The 27,657-nt window shown below is 37.8% G+C and overlaps 1 long non-coding RNA gene across 1 annotated transcript; it reads left to right on the top strand.

Annotated features, from left to right (window-relative positions):
* Positions 1-11,583: 11,583 nt before the first annotated feature.
* Positions 11,584-12,037, top strand: LOC104773090 (uncharacterized). Its single transcript, XR_765021.2, has 2 exons — positions 11,584-11,725; positions 11,826-12,037. It is a non-coding gene; the product is annotated as an uncharacterized LOC104773090 (long non-coding RNA).
* The last annotated feature ends 15,620 nt before the right edge of the window (positions 12,038-27,657 follow it).

Genomic DNA, 27,657 nt, shown 5'->3' with positions numbered 1-27,657 from the left:
TAAAAAAAATAAAATGATACCCTAGAAAATTAGGGAGAAATCAATCCTTTGGAAGTGAGAAAAGAGAGAGGAAAGGGAGCATATGAAGGAAGTCTTGGGCGATAAAAGGTTGAAGGAGTCAACAGTTCGATGATCGATACTCCCATGGTAAGACTGCACCTTTTTACTAATCTGATGTAGAGAGACAATGATGGGGAGATTGAAGGTTCTCTAAGGCCGTGGAGTTCAGAGTAGGGAGTGTTGATCCTAATCATGGGCAGAGTACAAAAAGTAGTTCTTAATTTGATGTGATGAAGAGTGTAAAGAAGAAGTTCCCAAGAATATGTGAGTTTCCACTTTCAAACCTTTTCTTTGTTCTTGAGTATTTGTCTGTTCTTGCTTGAGGACAAGCAAAGATTCAAGTCCGGGGGAATTGATGTGTCTGCATTTTATAGGGTTTTAACCATACTTTTTACACTTGTTTTGAGTCTTTTCCTAAGTCCAAGTGTGCTTTTAGAGTCCTTTTAGTCTTTTGTGAGTCTTTACAGGTCCTAGGTGACTTTGGAAGGAATCTGAGCGTTTTGGGGGTGAAAATATGCATCTGGAGCTAAATTGGTTGAAGACTGATCGAGCTAGTCAGCAGATGGAGTGAGAGCAGAAAAACGTTCCGGATCGACTGATCCTTTCGAGATCGACCATTCCCGTCCCCGACGCAACTTTTCCTTATTTGTTTTAAACCGACTTTTAGGGTTTTATTTTGATATTTAAGTTAGAGGCACGGCCTCCAAAGACATAAGCTTGATTTTTCTAAGACTATTCTGTATTGAGAGAAAAGGGAGAAGATCTCTAATCCTTCTTGATACTTTGGAGAAGATTTCTAAACCCTATTTTCTATCCTTTTGCAATTCAATTATGTTTTCTTCATTATTGATTTGCTGTTTCTGCTTCTCCATGTCTGAGTAGTTTCATTGTTGGGTTTAGGGTTTCAGAAGGGTTTCTATGATTAATTGATGCTAGATTTGTTAGATTAGGGATTGATCTTATTGTTCTTCATCTATTGTTGTTCTTAATGTTTAAGCTAGATTGATCACCTAGATTAAGATCTTAGGTTTAATTCATCGGGGCACCAAAAATGTTGTTGAGTTGCTGGAAAAGAACTTAGGTGAGCAAGGTGGACCTTAGCCAACGAAAGTTGAAGTTGAGGCACCTTGTGAACAGATCAAACTTGAACTTGTTATTGCTTGCTTGGTTTGCTAGATCCAAACGACGGTTTAGGGTTTAGTAAATTCATTGCATAGATAGTTAATGCTGCGAAAGTAGGTTAGCTTTACAACAGTGATTTGAGTTCTAGAACGGTGTCTAATGCATCCCTATCTAACCATCTAAATTCGTGATCATAATCCCTAATGATTCCCTGCGCCCAATATTTCCTTTTTTGATTTAGAAACAACTTATTTACTTTCCGTTTTTGATTTATTACTTGTTTCACAAACTTCCTGTTTTGTCTTAGCTATATTTGATCTATACAATTTCATAGTGCATTGTTTGGTCTCTGTGGATTCGACCCTAAATTGCTACGACGACACCACTAGATCGTGGTTGAGTGTGCTTTGGGTTATTAATTGACCTGTTGATCACCAAGCTCCATAGTTTCTTTGACATACCTCAGTATTCTCTTCACCACTGCGAGGTGTGCTTCAGTTGGTGTCTTCATATACCGACTTGCAAGCCCTACTACGAATGCCAAGTCAGGTCGAGTAACTGTGAGGTACATTAAGCTTCCAATAATCTGCTTGTAGAGCATGACATCGATGACTGCTCCACCTCCTGTCTTTGAAAGTTTTATTCCCGGAACTATTGGATTGCTCACCCCATTGCTTGAAACCATGTCGAATCTTTCAAGGACCTCTCTCGCAAATTTCTTCTGACAAATATAGATACCTTCTTCCCTCTGCAAAACCTCTACTCCGAGAAAGTATCTCATCTTCCCCAGATCAGTCATGTCGAATGTCTTCTTCATCGAGTCCTTGAACTTAGTGATCATTCTTTCACAATTACCAGTAAAGATCAGATCATCAACGTATAGACTAACAATGAGAATCTGACCTTGTTCTGTTTTCACAAACAGAGTTTGCTCGAAGTCACACTTCACAAAGCCTTCCCGAATGAAGTAGCTTTCGATCTTGCTGAACCACGCCCTTGGTGCTTGCTTTAAACCGTATAGAGCTTTCCTTAGCTTGTAAGCTTTCTCTTCATCTCCTTTCTTCTTAAAACCTTTTGGCTGATCTACATAGACAGTTTCATGTAATTCTCCATGTAAGAACGCACTCTTCACATCAAGTTGGTAGATGTTCCAGTTTCTTTCGGCTGCTTTAGCAATGATCATCCGAATTGTATCCCATCTAGCTACTGGAGCATAAACTTCATTGTAGTCGATTCCAAACCTCTGAGCATACCCCTTTGCAACCAATCTAGCTTTGAACTTATCAATCTCACCATCTTCATTGTACTTAGTCTTGTACACCCATTTGACACCAATGGTTTTGACTCCTTTAGGTACCTCTGTCAGCTCCCACATCTCATTCTTTTCAACGGACTCCAGCTTTGCTATCATCGCTTTTCTCCATTCGGGATACCTTACTGCTTCGTCATAGTTCACAGGATCACCAACTGCAGTACCAACCTGATGAGCGTGATCCTCGATACAATGAGCATACGCTTCTTCTTCTGTCTCGATGAAGTGGGCATACACTTCTTCTTCTGAACGAGCAATCCCACACTCATAGTCTTGCAAGTAGGTGGGAGCTGATCTTTCTCGTACTGGCCTTCCCTGCGGTTCGAGATTGTTACCAGCAGCTTCTTGTGGTGTTTCTTCTTCCGGTTCTGGTCCTGCTTCATCACCCTCTTGCACATATTCTTCTTCTCCCGTCATGATTTCTCCATCATTTTCCCAGGTGAGAGCAGCAGCAGTAGAATCAGAAAGAGTTGAGCTATCTGCATTTTTCCTTCCCCAATCCCAATTCTCAGTTTCATCAAAGATCACATCTCTGCTTACTGTGATCTTCTTGGAAATGGGATTGTACATGCGATATGCTTTTGATTCCTCACTGATGCCAAGAAAAACACACTTACAGCTCTTATCGTCGAGTTTTGTACGTTTTGCTTCTGGGATGTGAACGTGACCGATGCACCCAAAAACCCTGAAGTGCTTCACATTTGGTTTGAAGCCACTCCACAGCTCCTCAGGCATTTGATCTTGTAGTGCATTAGTAGGGCTGCGATTAAGAACATGCGTTATCCATTTGACCCCTTCTGCCCAAAAAAGTTTAGGCATTTGTCTCTCTGATAGTGTGCTTCGAACAAGGTTCATGATAGTTTGGTTTCTTCTTACAGCGACCCCATTTTTCTGAGGCATGTAGGCAGCCGTTAGTTGACGCTTAATGCCTTCAGACTTGCAAAAGTCTTCAAACTCCTTGGAGCAGAACTCTCCACCTCGGTCTGTTCTTAAACAGCATATTGACAGACCTGACTCCTTCTCCACACTTGCTTTGTAGTTTCTGAACACTTGAAATGTTTCTGACTTCTCTGCGATCAGATAACTCCACATCTTTTTACTGTGATCATCAATAAAGGTAAGCAGATACCTCTTCTGTCCCATGGAAACTGGAGTGATTGGTCCGCATATATCTGAGTGTATCAGCTACAACACTTTCGAGGCTCTCCATGAACTTTTCTTTGGGAATGATTCTCGCTTCTGCTTCCCGACGAGACAGTTTTCACATACTCTTTCGCATGATTCAATATGAGGGAGACCTTCCACCATTCCCTTTGAACTCAAAGTTTTTAAGCATTTATAGTTCAAGTGAGCAAACCTGCAGGGCCAGAGATGTGTGTTGTTGAGCGTCTCCACCTTCAGGCATGATTCTCCTCCCATTGCTTGAGAAACAATCACGAACATGCGGTTTGCACTCATCGGAGTCTCAATGATAAGTCCTCTTGATGGATGATAGATTTTGCAGACACCTTCTTGAATCAGAATCGCCAAATTTCTATTTTGCAATTGTCCTAGACTCAATAGGTTGTTGCTCAGCTCCGGGACGTAATAGACGTCTTGTATCACCTGAGTTAACTCATTCACCCTCATTTTGACACTTCCTTTACCTTGGACCATCATACGTGCGCCATTTCCAAGTTTTACTGAGTGTCGAAAGCTCTCATCTAGCTCACCGAACCATTTCTTTGCACCAGTCATGTGGTTGCTGCAACCACTGTCTAAGAACCACAGACTCTCCATTGTGGACTCTTTCTCTTCTACATACGTCATCAACAGGAGTTCATCCTCTTTGTTGAACTCTACAAAGTTTGCTTGTCTCTCAACACCTGGGCATTCAAACTGAAAATGTCCCAATTTATGACATTTGTAACATTCCACCAATGCCTTGTTAAACGATCCTGCTCTTCCACGTCCTCTACCACGACCTCGAGATGAACCTCCTCTACCTCTTGATCCACTCCAGTTGTTGGCTTCATAAGTCACTTTTAACACTTGCTCGTCTTTTATGATCCCCTTAGCATGCCTTGTGAGTTTCTGCTCATGACACCATAACGAGCTTTGGAGCGCATCCCTAGAAAGACTACTTATGTCTTTGGATTTTTCAATCGAACACACTACATATGTGAACTTCTCTGAGAGTGTCCGTAAGATCTTCTCCACAATCTTGGCTTCCTGAATCTCCTCTCCAAGATTTCCCATGTCTGTTACAACTAGCAACACTCTTGAGAAGTACTCTGCAATGCTCTCTGTTTCTTTCATTTCCAGAATCTCAAACTCCCTTCTCAACCGTTGAAGTTGTGCTCGCCTCACACACTCATCGCCTTGAAACTTGGTTTTCAGGGAATCCCACAGTTGCTTGGCCGTGTCTTTCTGAATTATTTGTTTCAGAACCGACTTGTCGATTGCTTGAAACAAATAGTTCTTCACCTTCAAGTCAGTTGGCTTCTTATCGGCTAACTCTTGTCTCTGTGCTCCATTGAGGATCTCCCCACGAGCTGGCTCAACGTAGCCTTTCTCGATCAGATCCCACCACTCCTTGGATCTCAAGAGATTCTCCATTAGCATACTCCAATGCTCAAAGTCACCATTAAATTTTGGAATTGCAAGCATGCTCTGACTCTCTCCTGACATCGTGTTTCACTCACCCGTTTAGACTCTCTCTCTCACGAAATTCTCACCACTCAGATCTAGCTCTGATACCAATATGTTATAGCAAATTAACGAGACTGAATGATGAGAACAAAAGCTTGTTCTTCTCTTATTCATGAACGGCCTTAAATAGCCAATTACACAAGACAACTGCCTCCTACATTATCGGAGGTCTTTAACAAACACGAACACAATCAACTAAGTCACAACTCCTTATACACCAGAGCCTTATTCTAACACTTCATGACTAAGTCTAAACAACTCAACAGTGATCACCTTGGAATCAGAATGTTTCGAATCTTTGTAGAAGAAGAAGATTAGCCTTTTAGATGAGAGTAATGTTTTAGTTGTGTTCCTTTGATTTTGTGTTACTGTTTGCTTGTTGCTTAGTTATCATTTTCCATTAAGGCTTTGTCACTATTGATCAAGTGGTTTTTAGTAATGCTGAATCCTCTATGTGGTTTTTGATCATTTGAAAAAATGTAACAGCACATTCAAGAAGAAGGCACCCAATGCCATTAAAGAGATCAGGAAGTTTGCATTGAAAGCAATGGGAACAAAGGACGTTAGAGTCGATGTTAAACTCAACAAGCAGATATGGAGCAAAGGTATCCGAGGCCCCCCGAGGAGAATCAGAATCCGTGTTGCCCGTAAGAGAAACGACGATGAAGATGCCAAGGAAGAGTTCTTCTCTCTCGTCACTGTCGCTGAGGTTCCAGCTGAAGGACTATCTGGTTTGGGCACTAAGGTCATCGAGGAAGACGAGTGAACAAGATTGGTCAACACAACCCTTATTATTCTTAGAATGAAAGACGGAAAGAGAAAGACTTTTTCCTTGTTTTGATCACTTACCCTTTTTGGTAATATTTTTTCTTATGTTTCAAGTTACTGATTTGGTGCTGATACAAGTTTGATCTTTTTTTTTTTTTGTGTGACTTCGTTTACTTAGTAATCAAATTTTTTAGGGGACCGGGTTAGTAATCAAATTGTTTACTAGGGGTGGGCATTTCGGTTTAAGTTCGGGTTCGGTTTGGATTCGGTTCGGTTCGGTTTATTCGGTTTTGGTAAAACTCTAACCAAACTCAACCGAAGTTAGTTTGATTTGGTTTGTGTTCGGGTCGGTTTATGTTTGGTTCGGTTTGGTTTTGTATGGTTCGGTTTAATTCGGTTTAAAAATCAATTAATGTAACAAAATAAAATTGATTATGGTTTTATAATAGTTAATTAATCAAATAAATTAGAAAATTAAAATTAAATACCTAACATTAACCATAATAATTAAATCTATATTTATATTTAGTTAATTTATTAGAAATTTAAAATAAAGTAAAATAGAAACCAAATGCAAGCGTTTGTAGGTAAGATCACATATTTATATTTTTAATAGTATTATTAATTAATTTAAAAAACAGATTGGGTTATTAGTTCGGTTCGGTTTGAAACCGAACCGAACCGAACCATTTGGGTTGGAAAGAAACATAACCGAATGGTTGGAGTGTAGGATTGGGTTTAGTTTGGGTCGGTTTGGGTTCGGTTGGTTCGGTTTGGTTCGGTTCGGTTCGGTTTAAATGCCCACCCCTACGGTTTACCATCTGATTTATCATAAGTTCAATAGATAGATAATCCACAAATCCATATAAATCAAAGAGTAGTACACATTCTGCAGGAAGAATATAAATAATTACTTTTGTTCTATTTACCCGCACTCTTGCGGGCAAAAACTGATTATAAATAATAACTTTGTTTTTTTGGATTTTTATTGTGTCAAAATTAAATATATATATATATTTGGTTAGATTTATGTATAATTTTATATTTGTAAAAACCATGTATGAAACTTTTAGTAATAGTTTGAATGTGTGGACTAAAACCTTTTTTAAACCATTAGATTAAAATAGTTATATTGCAGGTCATTTTTAATTTTAATTTTATTTAAATTGTTTATATATTAAATAATTCATATTTTTTATATAGTACTATTTTTTAAAAACATTTATGAAATCAATTATGTCAATAAAATGTTGTTAGTATTTGAAAGAAACAAACTATAATGAAAAAAGTATCGAAACCCATTAATAAAGTCTAAAAGTATAATTTGAGCTCAATTCAGTCTGTAATATTACGACTTTAAAAGTCTAAGCAAATAATCCAAAAATTTAAAAGTTAACATATGTTAATATGTTATTACGGTTACAGAGTTAAAATAAAAACAACCCCTATATGTATTTCAAGTTGCATATACAAAGAAGAGTTTTTTAAGCCACCGTTTGTTGCCATTTGAGTTTCTCCTCAAGTTTCACTTTCATGTTCCATCACATAGTTTATTTGATAACGTCCAGCAAATTTAGATATGTATATATAGAAAATGTATGCAAAACTTTAAATCTAACTTCATATACAACTTGATTTAAATATAAACCCACAACTTACAGAGCATTGTGATGCTCAAATCCTTGAAACTCCGGTTTTGTAAAGATTTTGGAGGAGCCTAATATGTTTACAATACATGGTGCACCTAGAGAATTTAAAAAAAAAATATACCCTAAAGTGGTTACCATTTGTTGATTCTACCAAGAGTAATTAATGGTACATACTTTCATACTATCCAACCTTCAATTTGAATGGATTCAAAACAACGTTACTGTTTGGGTCGAATAAAATTTTGACTATTAGAAAGTAAAGACACAATAAAATACCGGCTTGGTTTTATACGTAAGATGGCATCCTTTTGATTTCCAAAAAGACATGAAGCGGGAAGCATAGTTGTTTATTCCACGGCACTTTACAGATTCATTCCTACAGGTTTAGCAAGTTAATATAACTTATAACAAAAACAAACTTATAGATGTTAGTATCATTATAGGTGGAATAAATGTGTTTTACCTGCTATTCAATAGCGTGAAGACAACTTCATTACAATCATTGCCACTCCCATGTCCTCTTATGTCCTCCACATCTACTATACACCCGCAAACATCTAATTTGGCAAAAAGACATAATTTAACTTTCCAATGAATTGAATAATTTTGGTACTTTCCAAATCAATTATACATCCACACATCTATTTCGATAAAAGTTGAAATTGTACTTTTCTATTGGAGGGACCAATACACAAATTTTCAAAGTTTTAAAAAAATCTTAGATTTCTGGATACAGAAGATACCAATCGAAGTTTTTTTCTCTGTTATCAAAGAACAAATAAAAAGAGATTTTAGATTTTTATGAATACAAAAGGTCTCACGATTAAACGTTGCCTCTTAATCGTTTTAATGTCTTCCCTATTTTGGCTTATTATTTTTTTCTTTTTTAAAAAATAATATGTATATACAGTTAATATGGAAGCCTTTGTACTTTAGATTTTATAATATGAATCTAATAATTTTATTATATAAAGTTGGGTTTTGAAAGTTAGCCATTAACAAGATTTTGACATGTGTAAAAGTTAATATTTAATAAGAAAATTTGATTACAACAAAAACAGAATATTTGTTTTAAAACATATTAATAATATAAAAAGATAATTATCAAAAATTACAAAAATTATAAAAAATTACAAAGTTTTTTAAAATAATTATAAGGAGATTATATATATATATATATATATATTTCATAAATTTTGAAATTATAATATTATTTACTTATTTTTATTTTTAAGTTATTAATTCTACAAAAAAATAGAAATAGGTATTAAGGAAAATATACCGTTAATTATTAATTCTAAATTTTGAAAATACTCACTTCTATATAAACATCAATCGTTTCATATTTTTCATCTAACAAAATAATTTATTCAAAAACACTGTTTTCAACTTTGTTTATTTGGGAAATGTTTTTAATGGGATGGTAAAATTTTCTCCTACTTTTTCCTTTTTCAGTTGGGAATAGGTAAGATTAATATGTTGACCCAAAAAAAGATTAATATATGCGTCTTCGTTTCCTAATACTTTATTTTTAAATTTATTGTAGTATTTTTATATTGTTTTTTTAATTTATATTTTCATCTTTGAATTATTTGAGATTCATATATTACCGTGCTTATAATTTTTTCTTATTTCTTTAATTATGTCAAATTAAATTTCTTCTAATTTTTCAACCTTGATTGGTTGATCATAAACCCTTTTATTTTTGAAAACATAACTGTTACCATTATTCGTTTAATCCCAAAGGGAGATAACGAGTAGAAGCTCATCAACCTAATGGATGGATAAAATAGGCTAATCAAACACAAGCTTACAATAAACATAGATAGATAGATTGAAAAAAACATAAATCGTTGTTGATAGATCCATAGGAGTTCGAAGACTATGTCACCCTGGTTTGCGGAAATGTTTAAAAGAATTGATTTGGCCACATATGTCACCAAAATGCACTTATCTTTTCGGTCAATGGTCCTGAGAAAACTTCATGATGGGTGACCTTCTTGAAAGTGATTGTCGGAACTGTGCGAGTGAGGACAAAACACAGAAAAGGATCATTTGTTGATTTGTAGGGTCAGTAAACAAGTTTGTAAAACCTCCCAAACGTAACAAACCGGCCATCGAATATGGGTGGTTCCACGGGCCGAGAATATATGTAGGGCCCACCTAGGAAGGTGAGCCCATGGACTGAGAGTGGACATGGGCTCACTAAGCAAGGTGGCGGTTGGAGCGTTACAGAGACAAAGGCTATATCATGGTGTGTCAAAGACACTTCCATGAAGACATTGAGAAATTTAACATTAGCTTAGTTTCATTGGTTGTCGGAGCAATCCATTTTGAAATAGCAAAAAGACGTGAATAGTTATCTCCACACAGGAGGAGGGCAGAGCCGAGGTTCTCTCTAGGGTGGAGAAGGTTGGACACAAGGTTATCTCCCCAAGGGAGGAAGGTGGAGGAAGTTGGACGCAAGGTTATCTCCCCAAGGTAGGAAGACGGAGCCAAGTTTCTCTCCATGGTATAGGAGGTTGGACGCATGGTTTCTCTCCATAAGGAGGAGGGCGGAGCCGAGGTTTTCTCAATGATGATCATACATTATTGTGATGATACATCATTGATTAGTATACTATATAATATGTTTTTTATTCGAAATGTTTTTTGAGCTACATCATAGTGTGTCAAAGACACTTCCACGAATATATTGGAAAATTTAACATTAGTTACTATCAAAAAATTTTGTGATGTTAGAAAAGGATCTTTCGTTTCATTGGTTTTCGGAGCAAACCATTTTAAGATAGCTAAAAGAAGTGAACATGTTCTCTCCACACATGAGGAAGGCAGAGCCGAGGTTCTCTTTATGGTGGAGGAGGTTGGATACAAGGTTATCTCCCCAAAGGAGGAAAGTGGAGAATGTTGGACGCAAGGTTATCTCCCCAAGAAAGGAAGGTGGAGCCAAAGTTTTCTCCATGATGGAGGAGGTTAGACGCAAGATTCTCTCCATAAGGGAGGAAAATGGAGCCGAGGTTCTCTCCATGGTTGGTCATACATTATTGTGATGATACATCATTGATTAGTATACTATGTAATATATTTTTTATTCGAAATGTTTTTTGAGCCAATAATTTTATTAATAAAAAAAACTATGCAAAAGTAAAAGAAAAAAGACATAATAGTTGGCTTATGGTATTCATACATACATTTTCTAACATAGACTATTAAATTGACTTGTTGTACGACGTTATTGTAAAATAGACTATATATATAACATAGATAGTTGCATATATATATATATATATATATATATATATATATATTCACTGTCTGTATATGTTAAATACAATAGATTCGGTTTATGCACTTTTTTCAGCATCACTAATTTTAACACATTAAACCTTTTTATACGTTAATCACTTTTCTTTATAAATTTCTTTTTACTATATGATTATAATAAATAATAATTGCAAATATTTTCCTTATTAATTACACATATTGATATAATTGAAATTAGTAATTTAATAGATAACTTTTTATTAGAATTAGTGATATAATAGATTAATTTTGGTTTTATATATCTTTTAAAAATATTAATTGTAATCTTTTTATTTTTAGGAGTTTTTAATTTTCCTAATAATTATTAAATAAAATTTCTTTTCACACATGTCAAAATATTATCAATATACTTGACACATTTCGTGACTATATGAATTACTAACTTTGAAAACTAAGGTTTATATAATAAGATAGCATATTTAGTTAAACATATAATATTTCAAAACCTTAACTAAATATGCTGAAAATACATATTTAATTATGTACAAATTAATTAATATCACTTGACCAGCATTGAAACATAATAAGCTAATAAATAATTTTTAATACATATATAGGAAAATATATCAAAAGATTATATTTGCATCTTTGACCAGGAAAAAAACATTTAAACTTATTTAGTGTTCTTATATATTATATATATAATCAGTCTAGGTGAAGAACAACTCATTAAAAAAAAGTTGAGGGAATATCACTTAAATAATTACTATCACTATGAAAACTTTAATGGCATTTTGTTTTACTATCATCTTCATCATATCTTTTGTTCATTGTCTTCATACAACTGCTGAAAGTCTGGGTAATTGTTTATTGTTATTCATACCTTCATTTTGTAATTATCATCATAATGATTTCACTCTTTGCTAAGGAGTATTGATTATTGTTAATATTGTATATAGGTTATCAACCTCGCCGACTTTTTCGACCATCAGTCAGATGCTACAAATATAACCCGTGTGATACTGAAAGGTGCGATAGTGTTTGTAGTAGACACAAATATGATCATGGTTTTTGTCTTGGTACTGCAAAATGTTGTTGTATACCACCTCTAAGATGAAATGAATCACATGTATTGGTATCTGCTTAAAATAATAAATCTACAATTTTTACATGTTTTTGAATTTATAAAGAAGATTTAGAGTGGAGTACATAAACTTTACCAAATAAAATATTCATTTTCAAGCCATAGATTTTCTGCAAGTTTAATAAAAGCTAATATAAGTTAATAATTGAATATTAAAATGTAGAAAATAAAAAAATAAAGTATGTGTTGCATATATTGACTCTATTATTGTAAATCTTATATTCCCTCCGTTTGTAATGTCTTGAAATAATCCCTCCGTTTCATAATAAGTAATATCTTAAAGAATTATTTTCTTCATATTCTTTGATGTTTTCATAGGGGCATTTGCAAAAATACCCTCTATTATCTTCCATTTTCAATAATACATTTTTCTACATACAAAATGACTAAATTCTAAACTCCAAATTTCAAATATCAAATTCTACACCATCAAAACTATACCCTAAATGTAAAATAGAGAATCCAAACCTTAAAAATAATTCTAAAATTCAATTTAACAGATTGTAATCGTGCAAAAGAGAGCAAAAATGAAAATGTTGGAAATGGTATTTTTGAAAAGGGATATCTATAAAAGGGTATTACTAACAATTTCTCTTAAAGGTTATGTAGAATATGTTTTTATTCAATCAAGATTTTTTAAAACTTTGTTAAATTTTGGTGTTATTAGTTTGTGATTGTTAAAAATCACTTAAAATCTTAATAAATCCAGGGATTTTAAAGTCTGAATTTTATATAGCCAACAAATTTTTTGTTTTATTCAACTAAAACAAAATAATCTAAGATTGTAAACGAATTCAATTATTATATTATTGGTTTATTATTTTATACACATTTTCACAAAATAAAGTAATAGAAAGTATCATAAAATGGAGATATTGTTTGGGAGACTTTATAAGATTATAGAAAACTCTCTATCAATCCTTTAAAATCTTTCACTTATTTATTTTCTATGATTTTATTGAATTTATAAAAAGTCTTAAGAAATTAGAACCATATAACACCCCTTAAGTTAATCTAATATTAAGGTAATTTATACAACCATCAATAATGGTCAAGTAATGATATTTAGAGAACTTTTTCAATACTACTCAATTAATATTTACAACCATAGAGGAATTTAGCCAATCACTACAAGAAAATACCTTTATTTAGACGTAATATTTAGTCATAATAAAAGGTATTTAGTTACAATATAAACATTGTTACAAATTTATGACAATTTTTGAATGGTTGCAATACAATCGTCACAACTTTTTATTTGTAACAAAAACGTCACAAGAGTTGCAACGAATATATTAGTAACCATTTTGTCATAAATAATTACGACCCAAAAAAGTAACAAAACTGTCTCAAATATAGACTAACAAAATGTCTTAAAATCGTCACAATTCGTGTTTAAAATAATGTTATAATTATGTATTTTATTATTACGAAATTATAGTCTCAAATGGTCACAAATGATAACTAAAAATTTGTCCCAGAATTTTAACAAATACTCAAAAATTACGATATTTTGTGACTATCATAATGTCCAGTCCCATCATTAGAAGTTAGTTTCAAATGGTCACAAGTTATTACTAAATATTTCATTGCATATGATAAAAATTATAACTAAAAACTTAATCTCAAAAAATATTCTTTTTAAAATTTATAATCATACAAATCTTTTATAATCATAAAGATTATATATATATATATATATATATATTATAATATATCTTCATTCTTACAAAAAGAAAATCACGAATTCGACCATAACTCTCATATTACAACTCCTATGGAAATGATCTGATACTAGGATTTTTGTATCTCCTAGTAGGTTCAATTAACCTTATGCAGTTGTAATACTTAAGGTGTCAATCTAATTGGGAATCTTTACTATCACTCAAGATGCAATCAAGAAGTCACAAGTTAAGCCAATTCAAAAAGAGTGTTTTCCTAACAATCCTAGAATGGGCAAAATACAAAACGGAAATGAGTCACAGAACCAGAAGCGAAAATGTATGACAAGAAGCAAACAAGAATAAACGAAACCGAAAACGATTCTAAGCATGAACAAATGAAACAGTCTCGGGAATGTAATATCAATCAAAAAGATAAAAGTCCTAAGGATGGGAGTAATTGATGTCGGTGGAGTATCCTAGTCTACAAAGTGTTTAACATACCACAAGCAAACTATCCCTAAACAATGAACATCACAACCTAGCTAATCCAATCTCTTGGCAAAAGCTACTCAGACTCAACCACTTCCATACCTAGCTCTCGCTAGAGAAACATGGTCGAGCAGGTATTACAAACAAGTTCATTCACGTCAACAAACATCCTAGACAACTAATCTCTTAAGCTAGGAACGTAAGTCTCTGGCACTAGTTGGTCAGACATTTCATCAAACACCTTTTGGGTGTGGAAATGTCTCAAACCTAGTCCCAATTGATCAGAGAAAAACTAGTATTTCTTACTCTAGTCCAGAAGGGAATCATACAATCAATGCTTAAACACTCTACATCCTAAGATCCTCCACCTAATCTATACCATCCTCAAGAACTAACACACTACTCAGATCCGGAAATCATCACCAAAGATACAAACTCAGAAAACATTGAATCAAGCATAATAAGTGAGATAAAAATGAGATGAACAAGTTTGTAGAAGAAATCAAATGCAAAAACTCAATGAATTAAAAGATATCTGGATACAAAGTCTCAGAACGTTTTTGGAGGCTAGGTAAAACCTTAAGAACAAAACGAGATAAAAATTAAGATGATGTTCGCCAAGACTTAACAAAACGTATTTATAGTAAAAACATGTAAATCCCTAAAACTTAAAACAACAAGATGTAAGACGGTTTGGGAATCTCCTGAAGCGTGTAAGACGGAACGTCTTCCTGACATGTGCAAACGAGTAGTGGCTCGAGTGGGTGATGGTGTTGGCTCGAGTGGAGGAGGGTCGAGTCAACGGACAGCGACTCAAGCTGGAGGGTCGAGTCGACGGGTGGCGACTCGAGCGGGATGTATACGCTTCCACTAAAACGATAATAACGTTTGAAACACACCTCCGATTAGCTTGAATCCCCCGACCGGTGGCTCGAAAGATGACTCAATTCTCTACAACTTTCATGAAGACATCGAAAGCTGAATCCCCCGACCGGTGGCTCGAAAGACGACTCGAACGGCGACTCGATTGACGGTCAAGGTGTTGCTCGAGTGGGTGACAACTTGATCGACGGTCAAGGTATTGCTCGAGTGGGTGACTCGAACGACGTCGAATGGCGACTCAAACGGCGACTCGAACGATGTGTTCCCGATGTCTCCTAGATACCTTAAATACTCCAAAATGCACAATGTATGCAAGAATGATGCAAGAACTACCTAAATATGCAAAGTGTACAAAAGAGACTAGAAATTTATGCAAAACAACTAGTTATCCTAACTAAATGCATGGCAAATACATGCTTAGCAGAGACAAAATATAGATATATCATGATCTCAGGCTCTCTGGAAATACAAGACTCAGATCTTTCCAACGGCGGGTAGAACTGTGCTACCACACCCGCAGCACCCTATACCACTCAGCATTTGCGTAGCCTCCCACTTTCTCCTGGTTCCATGCGCAGGCTTTCCGACTTTCCTGGAACCTCCAGGATGCTGAGCCTTCCTAGGCTGGACGGCTGGACTCACCGTTAATGCTTGTGCCCGGATATCCTCCTCCATCACAGCTTCAATCTCAACCAGCTCTGCTCTCGAAGCATAGCTCCGCCCTCTGCAATGTATCCTCAAGTCATACCGAAGGGCACTCATAAACCTTCGGACCTGTGCCTCCTCGGACTCCATCGCCTGACCCTTATACATCAGAAGCCGACTAATGTGCTACAACGGAAAGAAGCTTCTAAAATATAGAGGTTTAGCTTCAGGTTTTATAAGATATAAGGTGCATGACGACATGACTACATCTTTAGGAGTTTTGATTGATATCACCGGTACTCGTGGCTGTATTGAAATGCAAATGTGTGACACCCCAGTTTCAGAGACTTGCGGAGAGGTTTAAAAGAATAGATTTGGCCACCTATGTCACCAAATTGCACTTATCTTTTCAGTCTGTGGTCCTGAGAGAACTCCAGAGTTAAGCGTGTTTGAGCTAGAGTAGTCTCAGGATGAGTGACCTTCCGGGAAGTGATTGTCGGAAATGTGCGAGTGAGGACAAAACACAGGAAAAGATCATGTGGTGATTTCTAGGGACGGTAACAAATCTTTAAAGCCTCCCGGACGTAGAAAACCAACCGTCAGATATGGATGGTCTCACGGACCTAGTGGGAGGGCGTGAGGCCAATTAAGGAAGGTGGGCTCATGGACTGGGATTGGATATAGGGACCACTGAGATGTTGGCGGTCGGGGCATTACAAGTGGTATCAGAGCCGAACCTAGACGAGTGTAGAGTCGAGTGGGCTCACACCGTCGGGAGTGATGTTCTTGGTGCGCAATAAGGACATTGCGATCTGTTAGTGGGGGTGAATTGTGACACCCCAGTTTCAGAGACTTGAGGAGAGGTTTAAAAGAATTGATTTGGCCACCTATGTCACCAAAGTGCACTAATCTTTTCGGTCAAAGGTCCTGAGAGAACTCCACAGTTAAGTGTCCTTATGCTGGAGTAGTCTTAGGATGGGTGACTGATAACATGATTTTCACCCAGGGTATCAATCTCCTATGCAGTTGTAGTACAAAGGGTTATCAATCCAAATGGTTGGTATACTAGCAGATAAGATATGATCAAAACAATGCAAGTCAAGTCAAACAATAATGGGGTTTTATGTAACAACCTAGAAGAAACAAAAAGGTAATAAAACAAGAACCACACGACTTAAGCACTCGATGCAAGCATTCAAGTACTGGATCGAGTGGATAATTGGATGACAGATGCAATCAAGAACACAAAGATGAACAGCTCGAAGGTATACACGAAGCTGGTGATCGAGTACCAGTTCGGGTAAGGGGTCGAGTTATAAAATAAAACTAAACAATCAAGATAAGAAAGCTCCTAAGGATGGAGTAATTGACTCATAAGTGTTCTTGACCAACTTGGGATGTCCTACATGCCTCAAGCAAATATTCCCTAGACAATGAATCTCTAAAATCTTGCTAAAACACTCTCATGATAGAAACAATCAACCTTAGTCACTCCCCTACCCAACTCTCGTTGGAGAAACATGACTAAGCAGGCATTACAATCCGATTCATTATTGTCAATAAACTCCTTACACATCTAATCTCTTAGGCTAAGTGAGTAAATCTCTAGCATTGATTGATTCAAGCATTTCAACAACATCTCTCGATGGCAAAACACCCTAGATCTAATCTCAATCTCTTGAAAAATAGCATTAAGAACACCAATCTAGAAAGGAATTTATATAAAATAAATATTCAAGCTAAGACAACCTAACCAATCAAGAACACCTATTTGTCTATCCCATCCCTAGAAACTTTATTTCACTACTCAGATCTCATGGTAGAAAGCATAAAAACACAAATGAATGAAAATTGCATTGTATTAAAAATAAGATAAAAGTAGAAGAGTACAGAATCGAAAACTAGAAAGAATAGCAAAAGAAACAAAATCGAATCCTAACAAAATGGAAAAAGTGTTTGAGTCGCTCAAAATCTCTCTCAGAAGCTCTCGCTCTCTGTTCTGAGTGTCTGCGGCGTGCTAGGGCGAGAGGAAGAAGAGGGGGTTTATATATGGAAACCCTTTTAACCTAGCTGCTCAGTTATGCCCGAGGGTCTGCTCGAGGCGGTGCATGAGGTTCAAGTCGGGTAGCTCCTCGGGTAGGTCTTCGTGTTGTTCTTCCTGACTTTAGAACCTCTTTGATCGGGTTGAGGTTCGGATTGTTCTTCTCGCTCAATTGCTCCTTCGGGTACATGCTCGGGTTTGACATCGTTTTCCTCCATTTTAGGCTCTAAAGCACCTGTTTTCATCCAAAATGCACAAATGCACCAATGCAGCACCCTAAATGGCCTAAATGCAAATTCCTACAGTTAAGGAATTAAAAATACTAAGGTTAGGGTATATATAATGCAAAATATGGACAAAAAATGGTGTCTAAAACATGTAAATTAGAGAGTTATCAGTGACCTTCTGGGAAGTGACTGCCGGAATTGTACGAGTGAGGACAAAACACAGGGAAAGATCATGTAGTGATTTGTAGGGACGGTAACAAGTTTTGAAAACCTCCCGGACGTAGCATACCGGCTGTCGGATATGGTTGGGATCACAAGCCTAGTTAGAGGACGTGAGGCCCATGGACTGGGAGTGAACATAGGGCCCACTAAGAGGTGGCGGTCGGGGCATTACAGATGAGCCTCCAAGTCACGTTTGCTGAAGCTGTCATGACTTATAGAAGACGCCAGCACATGACACTGTCTTTAAATCAGCTGGAAATGATCCTTGTTGGTATTCATACACAAGCGCTAGGACATACGGCAGATGTAGTTCTTTGGAGAGGAAAGGGTGATTATTATAAAGCGGCATCCAACACAAAAGAGACTTGGGACGCAATCCACATGAAACAACCCGACCCTTTTTTTTCCTTTAAATAATTAAATACAATATATAATTAAGCATCCCATACTACTTAATTAAACAAACCAACCCACAAACAGTAACCAACCAATAATAAACCAACACAATAACAATCCTAAGCATACTATCCATCAACCTAGCATATCTCTAACCAAGGTTCCATCATAAACAATATAGCAAAGACCAACAACACACAAACGAGACCCTAGATCATCCTCCTCCTCATCGCCATGATTCCACGTCACATACCTGCACACCACAAACAACAATTGAGATGCGTAAGTATTATCATAAATACTTAGTGAGGCCGTCCTCCCATCTACTAGGTTATACACACAAGCATTTGAGAACCCTCAAGTCTAAGCAATCAAACAAACACAAGCAATACATCAAACCAAGAAAACAAGTCTCGGTTGAGACTGGTATCGACCGATGCTACAAGAGAGTGTCGACCGATGCTCCACAAACAGTGTCGACCGATGCCACAGGAGAGTGTCGACCGATGCTCCACAACAGTGTCGACCGATGCCCACCAAAGGTGTCGATCGATGCCCCTTCTGCAGACACGATCTGCGTGAATCCGAATGATGAACTTCCGATTCAATCCACCTCGAAACCGTCCCAAACTCACCCAAATACCTCAGAAACCACTGGGAATCACGAAAACAAAAAACCCAAGCAAGCAAACGCCACAAAAGACAAGAAAACAGCCAAAACAAGAGAGATCTCATGCTTAGATCAACCATGGTCAAGCACTCACCTCAAGAACAGGAAGATTGGATTGAGAAACGTGGAAAACAACACCTCCAGAAGCTCCCCCTTCGTTTCCAGCAACAACTAACCCTCCTACAGCCTCAGATCTCTCCAAAAACTCCAAGAACAAGCCCAGAAAATCACAAAAACGTTTCTCTCTCTTTTCTCTCTTTCTTTCACTAAGCGGCGACCAAATAACTTCCCCAAAAACCCTTAAACTCGTCCTTAGACGCTTATAACACGATTTAGGGATTTAATTGACCCAAACCGAACCAATTCGGCAATTAATCAAACCGGCCGAACCCAGAAATTAGTGGTGTCGATCGATGCCACTAGGGTGTCGATCGACACTCCTCCCAAAATCACAAAATCTGGTTCGCGGATGTTACAATTCTCCCCCACCAATAAGGATTCGTCCTCGAATCCCGCAACACTGTCCATCTGTCAAGGACCTTCGTGCCACCGTCAACACGGTCTGCACGTCCTCCGACCAGACTGAATACCGCCAGCCAAGGTTTCCCGTGCAACTGTCGCAACAGCCCGCACACCTCCGACTAAACCACGAGGCCTCCCTCTAGTCAATATACTCACATCAAAGACACTATTTGCTCACAACTCAGTGCTTCCCCTGTCCGTGGTCGCAACCAACGAATCATGCCGGCTCGCTATCAGGCCAACCGCCTTAAGCTACGGCATCCAGGAAGTCACTCACACACACACTCCCCCCGCTCTCAGGTCGCAACCTTCGAGTCATACCGGCTCACTGCCAGGCCACAGCCTACAGCTACGGTATCCAGGGAGTCTCACACACACACTCCCCCCGCTCTCAGGTCGCAACCTTCGAGTCATACCGGCTCACTGCCAGACCACAGCCTACAGCTACGGTATCTAGGGAGTATCACACGCCCACTCCCCCCGCTCTCGGGTCGCAACCCTCGAAACATACCGGCTCACTGCCGAGCCACGGCTCACAGCTACGGTATCCAGGGAGTCTCAAAATCCTGCTCTAAGGTCGTCACCCTAAAGCGCGCTCACGGATCGTCATCCGAAGCTAACATACCACTCCCACTCTCTGGCCACAAAGTCCATCGAGCTATCGGTATCACATGAGTTGGGCCCACACAATCTTGAGCAAATAAGTCCGATGTCAACGAGTATCTCCCGACTAGATCTACCTCAACACTTTCCATTTCTGGAAACTTCTATTTTTAGAAACTTTCCCCTTTTTTTAATGACACTCTATTTATGGAAACTTTCTATTTATAGCAACCTTCTATTTATGGAAACTCCCCATTTATAGAATTCCCGAACTATTTCCTTTTCAGTGATTTTTCACAAATCCCAAAACCAAGGAACTCCAACTTTTATTAGAACCTCAAATGCAATAATCGTTTACAACTCCAAATGAAAATACATAATGAAAGAAAGAATACATAAGCTAAAACTAAGCGCCGGAATGGACACCCGGTCCTCCCTTCGGCTGCGCCGCAACCTCCATCATCTGCCTCCTCTTAGGGCAGAAAGGCCTGATATGCCCTTCCTCCCCGCAATGATAACACACTCGACGGTACTCCTGTGAATCACCTCCCCTGGCCCCGCTTGCCGACACGTGATCCATGCTCCCGCTCCCATAACTTCCCTGGCCACCTTGGTTTGCCACTGTCGTCTCTTCCCGCTTCCTTTTACGCCTTTGCTCCAGCTGCCTATCCTTGTTTGGAATGCTCTGCTCCAATGTCTCCTCTGAACGAACCGCTAGACTGACCACCACTAACTGTGACCTCAAGTCATCCTCTATCCCAGCTGCAACCTCAACCAGCTCCGCCCTCGTGGCATAGCTCCTCACTCTGCACCGAGTCCTCAGATCATCTCGCAAAGCCAGCAAGAACCTCCGCACCTAAGCCGACTCTGGCTCCCAAGCCCGGCCTGCATACCCCACAAGCCGACTGAACTCTGCATCCAGCTCCCGCACTGTACGGTCCCCCTGAGTCAAACCCAAGAACCGTGCCTCCATACGATCAAGAGCCTCCTGAGGAAAATACTTGGAGTTAAACTCCCCCACAAAATCTCCCCAAGACATACCCCGCCGCACCCTCCGTGCTGTCACCGACCTCCACCACACACGAGCATCTCCTGACAAGTAAAACACTGCCAGATCCACCCTGTACCGGTCGGGACACCTAAGCGAAAGGAAAATATACTCCATCCGCTCTCTCTACTCATCCGCTACACTCGGATCGGTACTTCCTGAGAAATACCCGGCTCCCACATGCCGCAGCTGCTCCATCATCCGCACATACTGTGCATCCACTACCTCGGCCCCCGGCTGCACACCTGCCTGCAAACCCGCCACAGGCTGCACCGCTGGACCCTGCCCACCACCCACTGGCGGCACTACTGGATCCTGCCCACCAACCACTGGCGGCACTACTGGATCCTGCCCACCAACCACTGGCGGCACAACTGCTGGAACTCGCTGCAAAACCTGAGCTAGCAAGTCCATCAAGACATCCTCCCTGCCTGGAGCACCTCCCGCTGCAACCCCCACACCCGGGACAACACCGTGACCGACACCGGGCCCATCCGCCCTGCCGTCACCCAAACCAGCCTGGTCTCCAGACACACTAGGATGAACCTGTGACTCTGCCACCTCCTCACTGGCCATGCTCTGGGCTACACTCACACTGGCCTCAGGAACCTGACCTCGTCCCCGACCACGACCACGACCACGCCCACGACCACGACCACGACCGTGACCAACAGCACCCTCTCTAGCCATCTGCACTACCCAGAACAGAAGGCTAAGCACACAATTCAAAAACCGCACATAGAGTACACATCTTACTGTGGAATCTCATTGAAGGCTCGAAGAGGATGATACTAGGACTCCATACCGCAAACAAATTGACTAACTACTCATAATCAATCCCATCACACAACATCATGCATCAAGCAAAAGGAAAATAATTCACCCAATTAAATTCCTAACCGCTCTAACCATCCATTTAACCATCCTAGAACCGTAAAGGCTCTGATACCAAAATGAAACAACCCGACCCTTTTTTTCCTTTAAATAATTAAATACAATATATAATTAAGCATCCCATACTACTTAATTAAACAAACCAACCCACAAACAGTAACCAACCAATAATAAACCAACACAATAACAATCCTAAGCATACTATCCATCAACCTAGCATATCTCTAACCAAGGTTCCATCATAAACAATATAGCAAAGACCAACAACACACAAACGAGACCCTAGATCATCCTCCTCCTCATCGCCATGATTCCACGTCACATACATGCACACCACAAACAACAATTGAGATGCGTAAGTATTATCATAAATACTTAGTGAGGCCGTCCTCCCATCTACTAGGTTATACACACAAGCATTTGAGAACCCTCAAGTCTAAGCAATCAAACAAACACAAGCAATACATCAAACCAGGAAAACAAGTCTCGGTTGAGACTGGTATCGACCGATGCTACAAGAGAGTGTCGACCGATGCTCCACAAACAGTGTCGACCGATGCCACAAGAGAGTGTCGACCGATGCCACAAGAGAGTGTCGACCGATGCTCCACAACAGTGTCGACCGATGCCCACCAAAGGTGTCGATCGATGCCCCTTCTGCAGACACGATCTGCGCGAATCCGAACGATGAACTTCCGATTCAATCCACCTCGAAACCGTCCCAAACTCACCCAAATACCTCATAAACCACTGGGAATCACGAAAACAAAGAACCCAAGCAAGCAAACACCACAAAAGACAAGAAAACAGCCAAAACAAGAGAGATCTCATGCTTAGATCAACCATGGTCAAGCACTCACCTCAAGAACAGGAAGATTGGATTGAGAAACGTGGAAAACAACACCTCCAGAAGCTCCCCCTTCATTTCCAGCAACAACTAACCCTCCTACAGCCTCAGATCTCTCCAAAAACTCCAAGAACAAGCCCAGAAAGTCACAAAAACGTTTCTCTCTCTTTTCTCTCTTTCTTTCACTAAGCGGCGACCAAATAACTTCCCCAAAAACCCTTAAACTCGTCCTTAGACGCTTATAACACGATTTAGGGATTTAATTGACCCAAACCGAACCAATTCGGCAATTAATCAAACCGGCCAAACCCAGAAATTAGTGGTGTCGATCGATGCCACTAGGGTGTCGATCGACACTCCTCCCAAAATCACAAAATCTGGTTCGCGGATGTTACACCACGCTCCAAAGCCGAAGAGTGATAACTCTCTAATTTACATGTTTTAGACACCCTTTTTGTCCATATTTTGCATTATTTATACCCTAACCTTAGCATTTTTGGGTCATTAACTGTAGGAATTTGCATTTAGGCCATTTAGGGTGTTGCATTCTTGCATTTGTGCATTTTGGATGAAAACAGGTAATTTAGAGCCTAAAATGGGGAAAAACAAGGTTAAATCCGAGCATGTACCCGAAGGAGCTATTGAGCAGGAAGAACCTCGACGTAGGGACCTGTCACATACCCTATGGAGGTCGATTCATATGCTAATGGAGGAGAACCGGAGGCGAACCAAACCTCACGGTTGAGGAGCAGAGCCGCGGTTGCAAGAGGGAAGAGACCAGTTTCTGAAAAAGCCGAGGAGGTAGCTGAGAGGGCGGCGGAAGAAGACAATCAAGACAACGAGGGGGAGAGCCATGACCGCGAAGAGGAGCAGAGAGTACGCACCTGGTTGGCATCGAGGAGGCTGAAGCAACGAGAGGTGGAGACTCCGGCCAAGCTCTTCAAGGTCCTCCGCAAGATGAGCTTCGTTGGGACCCGCTACCCCCACCGCAAAACGATGAAGCAGTTGGAAATCACAAGAGATGTTGCGTTTTTCTTTGACATGTGGCACATGGGCCAGATGATGCGAGCCAACCTCGAAGCCTATGAGGAGGAGACGGTTCACTTCCTTTCCACGCTGCGGTTACACTTTTTTTAAGACCACCCGACCCTACTACCCAATAGGGGATCGGGTTCATCATCTTCTCCGTGCGCAACAAGAAATATCGACTCACCTTCAAGGAGATGGAGGAGTTGTATGGTTTCAAGGCAGGGAGTGGAGAAAACATGGAAGTGAGCAAGGAGGAAATGAAGTCCCTATGGCTAACAATAGGAGATAAGCTTCCCTACAAGTCTACAAGCTCCAAATCTGCTCAAAATAAGGAGCCCTGTTTTGAGGTATTTTCACAAGTCCCTAGCATGCACTCTATTTGCTAGGAAGGAAACTGGGAATGGGAATGATCATGAGCTCCAACTGTTAGACATTGCCTCATTGCCTTGTGTGGAGTATTAGATAATGCTAGGGATGGTAGACCGCTAGTAGGAGATATAGTAGGAGATATTGCGGATACAAGTTTGGTGTTTGTCTTGCTTGATCAGTTCTTGTATCTAAAATCTTAGGCAATAAAAACCGAGAGGAGAGAGGGAGCTGGAGAGATCTCCATAGGAGGATTGGTCACACCAATTTTAATAGCCTGCGATGTGCCCCTAAAGGGAGTAGTACATGAGCCGAGATGGCTAGACGGTTGAATTCAATAACACAGTCTTTGTTTTTTTTTTTTTGGAATTGCACATAGACGGTTAGCGACAAAGGTAGCTGGTTCCAGTGTTATCACAGCGGGTTTTGAGTTAAAGCCTCCTTCATATCCTCTTGTACGTTTTCTTGAATTTGTTGTTTTCATGAGTTGGAAACTAAGTTTCTTAGATTAGAAAAGACCCTTCTTTTAGGTAGTTGATACAATTATAGACTTTGTTCTTTCTGCTGCTAATCATTACTTTCAATTTAAATGACCGTATGCAGGAACAACAGCATTTTATCTCTGTATTTATTTCTTGTATGTCTAGTATAGATTGAAAACTGTGTGCCTGCAAATAAAGCTCGATTGATTGTATTTGATATTACTTTATTTGTTTCCCTTCTCCAAGTTGTAAACGCCATAAGCTTATACTGGATTTCCTAGTGATGCAGTTTTTTGGTGCTGTGATATTTTTTGCATGTTGTAGAAGCTACAGAATTTGGTTCGATTTTTGGTCGCTCCGTTGTTATATACTTCAGGTTTGAATCATCAATCCACACTCTTCAAAATAAATTATTCTCGTCATGAAGTTTGCAGCTCTACTTCATTGTTTTTGAGATGGAAAGAATTTACTGTGACAACAACTTGGTCTGATTTGATTTTGGTTGTTATGCAGAATGGTATGACACCATTGAAAAAGAAATGACAAAGATCGGAGGTCCAAGGTCCAAGAGTGTGGAGAATTCACACATTTATCTTGTAATTTGTACTTTTACTATGAAATTAATAATGTTGGGAAAAATTATTATCTTATTATCTTATCAAATTTTGTTAATTTTTACACTGGCCCGATTTGGGATTAGCAAAATTTATTAATTTATAGTGTTTATTAATTTATAGAGTATTAATTTATAGAGGTTTTACTGTATCTTGGTTTCATATCAATCTAATAACATATGACACTTTTATTTTTTATTTTTTCAAATAATTCAAAAATTGTTAGATATCAAATGCTATATTAAAATTACAAAAAGTTCTATGAATAAACCTATTGATAACAAAGTATATCTGCTATTGTAAAATATATAATTGCATAAAACAAAGCGCTATAATTGACAAAGATAAGATAGCAATGCTAAAATCAGCTATCTAAACTAGCTTAATAACAATTAAGCAGGTTCCACCGAATGTAAATAGCCTAGCCTAACACAATTGCACAACATAAGAGTCATTACATTAAATATTATAGCATCGGAAAAACAATAGATCATAGCATATATAGGATTTTGTTTGATTTTTTGGAATTTAGATATTTTAATAAAACCTAAGCATAATAAATTAATTTATACAAAAATTTATAATTACAGAATAAAAATATAATGGTATTATAATGAATATATTCGTACTCCATTGTGATTTGACATTGTTATACTCCTTATGAAAATAATATGGTTGTACCCTTTATCATATTTAATATTTTCTATCCTTACAAAAATATCTAGTGTAAACAGTTTTTGTACCCCTTATAATTTTTTAATATATCATTAAAAAAGTTTTATTTATTATAAATTAAGAAAAACATGTATTACCAAATCATTCATGCCCAAAATTTCTAAACATTATTCATAATATTCAATAATACTTTGTTATAAAACCATTTTACATAATGAATATCATCGTATCCCACTGTGGCTTAACATCATTATACTCCTTGTGAACAATAATAATATGGTTGTAATCTTTACCATATTTAATATTTTCCACCCTTACAAAAATATTTACTGTACATAGTTTGTGTACCCCTTATATTTTACTTAAATATATATTAAAATAATTTAATTGCACTACACACTTTCTTTTATATAATGACTATCATCGTACTCTATTATGAAGTACATCATAATACTCTTTATCAGAATAAATATGGTTGTACCCCTTAGCAGATTTACATTTTATATATCTTACCAAAATATTTAGTGTACACAGTTTGTGTACCCCTTATAAATTTTTTAATATATCATTAAAAATTATTTATTAAAAATGAAGAAAAACATGTATTAAAAAAACATTCATGCCCAAAATTTCTAAACATTATTCATAGTATTCAATAATATTTTGTTATAAAACCATTTTACATAATCAATATCATAGTACCCCTTGCAAGATTTAATATTTTTAACATTACCAAAATATTCAGTGCACACAATTTTGTGTACACTGTTATGTTTAAGAGGTTCAGAATTGATTTTTATTAGTGACAAAAGAGTAATTCTAAGTCTGAGAATGAATGTGTATTTGTGCATCTGACATAGGAGAGAAAATCTTGTCTGAAAAAATTATAATGGCATTTTTCATTAAACATATTTAAGGAGAAATCGATTTTCAGAAAGTTAACGTGAGCTCTTTCGACTTCTCCTTTAATATATTAGATTAATCCATAACTTTTGAATGAAAAATTTTCAAAAGAATCAAAACACATATCAGAAATACAATGAATTATTCAAAAATCAAGTTCTCATTTGAGAATTTGTTAGAAATATTTTCTTTTGAATATTTCTTTTCAAAAATATTTTTTTTGAACATTTTCATTTTTATTCTCTTTTACACAATTACAATATGTTAAATTAATTTTGATAATACTTTTTTTAGGTTTAGATTCTCTATTTTACATTTAAGATATAATTTTGAGGGATTAAGATTTAGTATTTGGAGTTTAGGACTTTAAATTTAGTTATTGTATACATAGAAAAAAGTATTTTAAAAAATGAATAACATAAAATAAT

Source organism: Camelina sativa, chromosome 15, assembly GCF_030686135.1.
Source record: "Camelina sativa cultivar CO46 ecotype springtype chromosome 15, ASM3068613v1".
Classification (NCBI taxonomy): domain Eukaryota; kingdom Viridiplantae; phylum Streptophyta; class Magnoliopsida; order Brassicales; family Brassicaceae; genus Camelina; species Camelina sativa.
This window is presented reverse-complemented; position numbering and strand designations above follow the sequence as displayed.